At 48.4% G+C, this 6,583-nt stretch overlaps 1 non-coding gene across 1 annotated transcript; it reads left to right on the top strand.

Annotated features, from left to right (window-relative positions):
- The first annotated feature begins 463 nt into the window (after positions 1-463).
- On the top strand, positions 464-565 carry LOC115507949. Its single transcript, XR_003966863.1, has one exon. It is a non-coding gene; the product is annotated as a U6 spliceosomal RNA (small nuclear RNA).
- Positions 566-6,583: the final 6,018 nt, after the last annotated feature.

Below are 6,583 nucleotides of genomic sequence, written 5' to 3'. Positions count from 1 at the left end.
CCCTCCCCCGCTTGAGCTCTGTCTCCATCTCTCTCGAAGGTAAATAAACATTAAAAATTTAAAAAAAAGAAATCCTAGTGTGCAAACTGTGGCCTCTATTTTTTTTTTTTCTTTTTAAGTAAGCTCTATGCCCAACGTGGGGCTTGAACTCATGACCCCGAGATCAAGAGTTGAGTGCTCTACCGACTAAGCCAGCCAGGCGCCCCTAACCTGTGGCCTCTAAATACCATTTTCCCCCCCGAAAAGAATCAGGACTTTTCCAGACCTGGGGTACAAGCTGAGTACCAGCTGAGTCTGGAACATCTTAAACTAGAAAGCGAGGAAACTTTCAAAGTTGATCATGGATTATGTGAAATAAAGCATCTCTCTTGTCAAGCAACTATTATTATAGCCTTTCTGTGCCACATAACCGACCCTAATCCTAACTGATATAGCAGTTTACCTTAAGAATGAGCCGCAGAATGCTTGCTTCGGCAGCCCATATACTAAAATTGGAGCAATGCAGAGATTAGTATGGTCCCTGCTCCAGGATGGCATGCAGGTTCCTGAAGCCTTCCACTTTGTTCAAAAATTTTTTTGGTGTTTATTTATTTTTGAGAGAGAGAGACACACGCAGAATGTGAAGCAGGCTCCAGGCTCCGAGCTGTCAGCACGGAGCCCGATGCGGGGCTCGAACCCGTGCACCGTGCGATCGTGACCCGAGCCGAGGTCGGACGCCCAACCGGCTGAGCCCCCCAGGAGCCCCCCATTTTGTTTAAGACGGCAGCTGCACTTGTAGCCCGCAGAACATAACATACAGAGAAGTTGAATCACTATGTTGTACACCTGAAACAAATGTAACATTATTACATGACTCAGTGCTAAATGCATGGTACCTGCTGTAAGGATTCCTATTATTTGCACAAGTACCTCAAACTCGAAACTGTTCAACATTGACCTTGTGATCCTACTTCCTCGAGGGCTCCTCCTCCAGGGTTCCCCATCTGATAAGTGGCTGCATCACCTACCCAGCTGTCCACACCATGAACCAGGGCGTGGTCCTCTCCCAGGATCAGTCCAACCAATGGCCAACTCTGCCTCCCTCCCTCCTAAACACCCCCACTTTTGTCTCTTCTGGCCACCCGTACAGCTCCCCTCCCCCACTCTCATTCAGTCCCTATCCACCCTGCTTCCTGAGAGTCCTTTGCAAAGGCCGATCCCCTCCAGTCCCTCCTGCTCTCGACTTTCTAGAACTTTCTATGGTTTTTACAGAGAAGTGGGCCCTAAGACTTGCATAGTTCAGCTCTTGCCTAGGTCTCCTCACTTATCTTGGTCCCCCTTCTCTCCTTTCACACATGCAGTTCCCTCTGCCTGGAAACACTCCCTCCCCCCATCCCCCACTCTGGCGGAGTTTGAAGGATCAGCTTGAGTTCACTTTTCCAAGGAAGCTGTATCCGATTCCTCTCTCCCTTTTCAAAAACTCTTTGGCCCAGCACGTATTTCTTTTCTTTTTTCTTTTTTTTTAAAGATTTTATTTTTTAAGCAATCTCTACACCCAATGTGGGGCTTGAACTTACAACCACGAGGTCAAGAGTCACACACTCCACTGACTGAGCCAACCAGGCACACTCCATTACTTTTTTTTTTTTTTAATGTTTATTTATTTATTTTGAGAGAGAGCAAGCGAGCAGGGGAGGTGCAGAGAAAGGGAGGGAGAGAATCCCAAGCGGGCTTTGCACTCTCGTTGCAGATCCCGATGCGGGGCTCAAACCCACAAACAATGACATCATGACCTGAGCCGAAATCAAGAGTCAGACGCTCAACCAACTGAGCCACTCAGGTGTCCCTCCCTCCATTTCTTTGTAAATAACAATCATGCACATGATTACATGGAAACATATGTGGTTGTGCGTTTATTATCTGTCCACCCTGTCAGACCGGAAGCCCTGGGAAGGCAGCAAGGGCATGGTCTCTTTCGTGGTGTTTCTATTGCCCCAGTAGCACACAATCAACGTTCCTGTCAAACTGTTGTATTGAGATGTAACACACAAGAAAGTACACAAGTCAGGGGCGCCTGGGTGGCTCAGTCGGTTGAGGTGCCAACTTCAGCTCAGGTCATGATCTCACGGCTCGTGGGTTCGAGCCCCGTGGCGGGCTCTGTGCTGGCAGCTCAGAGCCTGGAGCCTGCTTTGGATTCTGTCTCTGCCCCTCCCCCGCTCTTTCTCTCTCAAATATAAATAAACATTAAAAAAATGTTTTTTAAAAGTACACACATCGCAAATGTACGCATTGATGAGTACATGGATTTTCACAAACTGAACATACCCATGTAACCAACAGTCAGAGGAAACAGAACATAGCTAGCTAGCCCCCCCCGCCCCGCCCCCCCCCAGAAGGCACCTTGTGCCCCCTTCCGGTTGCGTCCCCAGCAGGGACAACCCCCAGCTTGTTGACCGCCAAGATAGATTAGCTGGCGCGGTTTTTCTACTTTATGAAATGGAAGCAGGCTGTGTGTATTCTTCTGCGTTCGGCTTCTCTTGCTCGTCGTGTGATTTGTGAGATCTGCCCACGTGGTTCTGCGTGGTCGTAGCTTGTTCTGTCCCCGTGTTCTGTAGTGTTCCATTCTGTGGACAGTCCACAACTTACCGATCCATTGGCGTAGTGACAGTTGCCTTATATTTGAGTCCCAACACAACCTCTTCTTGCTTTGGAGAACACTGTCAATGACTCTTTTGATCAACAACAACAACAACAAAAAAGAAAGACACAGAAAGAAAGAAAAGAAGGAAGGATGGAAGGAAAGAAGGAAGGAAGGAGAATTGTCTGAGTTCGGGCTGTTGTAACAGAACGCCATGCACTGGGGGGGCTTATCAACAGACATTTAATGCTCCCAGATCCGGCCGATCCTGTGTCTGGTGAGGACCCACTTCCTGGTTCTTGTCACTGTGTCCTTACAAAGTGGAAGGGACCAGGGCACTCAAGGAGGCCTCTTTTAGGAGGCATTAATCCTTTACTAGAAGGTTCCACCCTCTCGGGACCTAATCACTGCTCCAAGACTCACCTCCCCATGCCAGCACCTTGGGGGTTAGGTTTTAGCATATGAATTTGGTGGGAGGGGTGTTGCCCGAAGGAAGGGGCAAGCATTCAGTCCATTGTGGAGGCAAAGAAGGTTAACCAAGGTTTAGTCATTGTTCCCGGTTACAATACAAATATTGCCTGTTGTTGTGAACAAGCCCTCTAAAGCCTGCCCTCAAAAGCAACAGTTTGTGGCTCAGTTGTGGGGGCCACTAATACACAGAGAGAGAAGGCGCAAAAGAAGGAGCCTAATGGTCGGACAGAACAGTCCCAACTTAATCCGTTATTTGAAAAAGAGGTTCTTTCACATACATGGAGGTAACTGTGACGGTCCAAAGGAAAAAAAAAATACGTAGCTGGCTTCTAGGGAACAGAATAAAGGGGGGTGGGGGAGGGCGTGGGGTGCCGGGCTGGCTCCGTCGGAAGAGCGTGTGACTCTTGAGCTTGGGGTCGTGAATTTGAGCCCCATGGCGGGTGTGGAGATTACTTAAATAAATACTTACACTTGAAAATAAAAAAAAAAAGGAATAAAGGGGACATAATGTTGTGTGACTCTGGCAGCTAGGTCACAAGGCTCTGTGACATATGGTTACTCTGTCTGTCGCTTCCATCCACCCGTCGACCAGGCGTGTTGTGCGCTACCCTATGGAAAGGCCCGTGTGGTGAATGAGGGAGGCCTTTGGCCACCTCTAGTGAGGAACATATGTGCCTGCCAACGATGTGTGACATTCCAGCCCTTTTAGTCCTGCTGCCTGCCTCCCATCTAACACTGGCCGCCTAAAAGTTTGAGGTAGTTATAAAAAGTGTTTGGGGACCTTCTCTCTCTCTCTTTAATATTTATTTATTTTGAGAGAGAGAGAGAGGTCAGGGGAGGGGCAGAGAGAGAGGGAGAGACAGAAGCCCGAGGAGGTTCCGGACTGTCAGCGCAGAGCCCAACTCAGGGCTTGATCTCACAATCCACGAGCCTGAAACTGAGCCGAAATCAAGAGCCGGAGGCTTAACTGATTGGGTCATCCGGGCGCCCTGGGACCTTCTTAGGAAAACAGGGCATCATTTTGCATTTGGCCATATAGGATGTTTGATTCATTGACTGGATGGATGCGTGGATGGGTAGATGGGTGAATGAATGAATCTGGGCTTCAGAAAGGAGAAACTGGGGGGTGGCTGGCTTGCTGGCTCGGTCGGTTGAGTGTCCAAATCTTCGCTTTGGCTCAGGTCATGTTCTCACCGATCGAGCCCCGAGTCGGGCTGTGCACTGACAGCATGGAGCCTGCTTGGGATTCTCTCTCTCCCCTTCTCTCTCTCTCTCTCTCTCTCTCTGCCTTCTCCGCTCCCCCTGCCCCTGACCCCCGCTTGTGCTCTCTCTCTCTCTCAAAATAAATAAATTAAAAAAAAAAAAAAAGAAAAGATAGACTTTGGAAGAAGGATTTGGGATGGAACAGCCCGATGGCTCTTCTGAGGCCAATGAGGGCAATATCACAGTGGTCTCATCATAAGAAAAGAACCATTTTGTAACTGTCTATGGACAGAAGGAGGATGTTTATAAGTCAGAGGGACATTTTGGAGCAGAGGTTCTCCATTATGGACCCCCATGCCCTTCTGATAAAGCTTATGAACCCCTTCTCGGCCGAGTGCTTTATAACCAACACGATAAAACAATACAATTACAGAGGAAACCAGGTATATTGAAAAATGTTATCAAAACGCCCAAACCGCACAAATTTGTGCTACAATGTGACCACAAATTCTTTGACACTTCCCTCCCGGGGAGAAGGAGTCTGTGTTCCCGCCCCACGTAACTCGGCTGACCTTAGTAAGAGATTTGCTTGAGCAACGGAACATGGCAGAAGGCACATCCTGGAACTTTTTCTTTTAACTGAAGTGCAGTTGGCGTATAACATTCTGTTCCTTTCAGATGTACAACACAGTGATGTGATCTTCGTATATTGTGAAACGGTCACGATAATAAGTCTAGGTAACCTACGTCACCGTAGACAGGTACAAAATTGTTCTTTTCTTGTGATGAGAGCTTTTAAGGTTTACTCTCTTGGCAACTTTCAAATATGCAACATAGCATTCTAAACATGTGGCCCTGCTGTACATGACATCTCCATGACTTATTTATTTCGTAAAGGGAAGTGTGTATCTTGTGACCCCCTTCACCCATGTGGCCCCGCTCAACATTCTGGAATTTTTTTTTTTTTATGTTTATTTATTTTTGAGAGGGAGACAGAGCATGAGCGGGGGAGGGGCAGAGAGAGAGGGAGACACAGAATCCGAAACAGGCTCCAGGCTCTGAGCCGTCAGCCCAGAGCCCGACGCGGGGCTGGAACTCACGGACCGCGAGATCGTGACCTGAGCCGAAGTCGGACGCTTAACCCATTGAGCCACCCAGGCGTCCCTCAACATTCTGGAAATTCTAACGCTGGGTCAGAAGAAGCCCGGCAGCTTCTTCCTTATTCTCTGTAGCACTCTTTATTTATTTATTTATTTGTTTGTTTGTTTGTTTATTTAGAGAGACAGAGGGGCAGAGAGAGAGGCTGCCATGATGGAGGCACAGACCGACGCCCAAGGAGCCCCGGTCATTTGGATCATCCCATCTGAGGCCTCCAGGACGTTGCCTGGAATAGAGAGACAGAACAGCTCACCACGCCTTGTCCAGACTACAGGTTCAAGAGGAAAAGAAATGATGGTTGCTGTTTGCAGCCGTTAAATTTGGAGCCAGTTTGGGGCACCTGGGTGGCTCAGCCGGATGGGCGTCCAACTTCGGCTCAGGTCATGATCTTGCGTCGTGAGTTCACGCCCCGCGTCGGGCTCTGTGCTGACAGCTCGGAGCCTGGAGCCTGCTTCGGATTCTGGGTCTCCTCCTCTCTCTGCCCTTCCCCTGCTCGTGCACTGTCTCTCAATAATAAATAAATGTTAAAAAAAAATGTTACGGGGGGCGCCTGGGTGGCTCAGTCGGTTAAACGTCCGACTTCGGCTCAGGTCACGATCTCGCGGTCCGTGAGTTCGAGCCCCGCGTTGGGCTCTGGGCTGATGGCTCAGAGCCTGGTGCCTGCTTCCGATTCTGTGTCTCCCTCTCTCTCTGCCCCTCCCCCGTTCATGCTCTGTCTCTCTCTGTCTCAAAAATAAATAAAACGTTAAAAAAAATTTAAAAAAAATGTTACGTAGCAAAGATAACCAGACCACTAATTGATGTGCCTCTTTAATTAGGAATTAAATAACAAGATCTAGCAGCAGGTCTAACAAATACCGTAATTTTGAGTTAGCGATGAGTGTCATCAATATACTGAGGTCTTGGCACCAACTGTCATACGATAAGAAAATATCGGTGATTTTGATTGGTGACCAAGTCGCCGGTGCACGGCCGAAGGAAAGGCTCCCTTTCATTTCAAGACTAATGAAAAGAAAAATAAAAAGATGTCCCAGCCAAGTTCACAAGTTCCCCAAATTCTAGCTGCAGAGCCCCAGTGAAGAAGCCCTAGTTTAGAGAGAAATCGGGGCATCCCTTTGATGGCTGATTCTGTCC

This window comes from Lynx canadensis, chromosome X (genome assembly GCF_007474595.2).
Source record: "Lynx canadensis isolate LIC74 chromosome X, mLynCan4.pri.v2, whole genome shotgun sequence".
Taxonomy (NCBI): domain Eukaryota; kingdom Metazoa; phylum Chordata; class Mammalia; order Carnivora; family Felidae; genus Lynx; species Lynx canadensis.
This window is presented reverse-complemented; position numbering and strand designations above follow the sequence as displayed.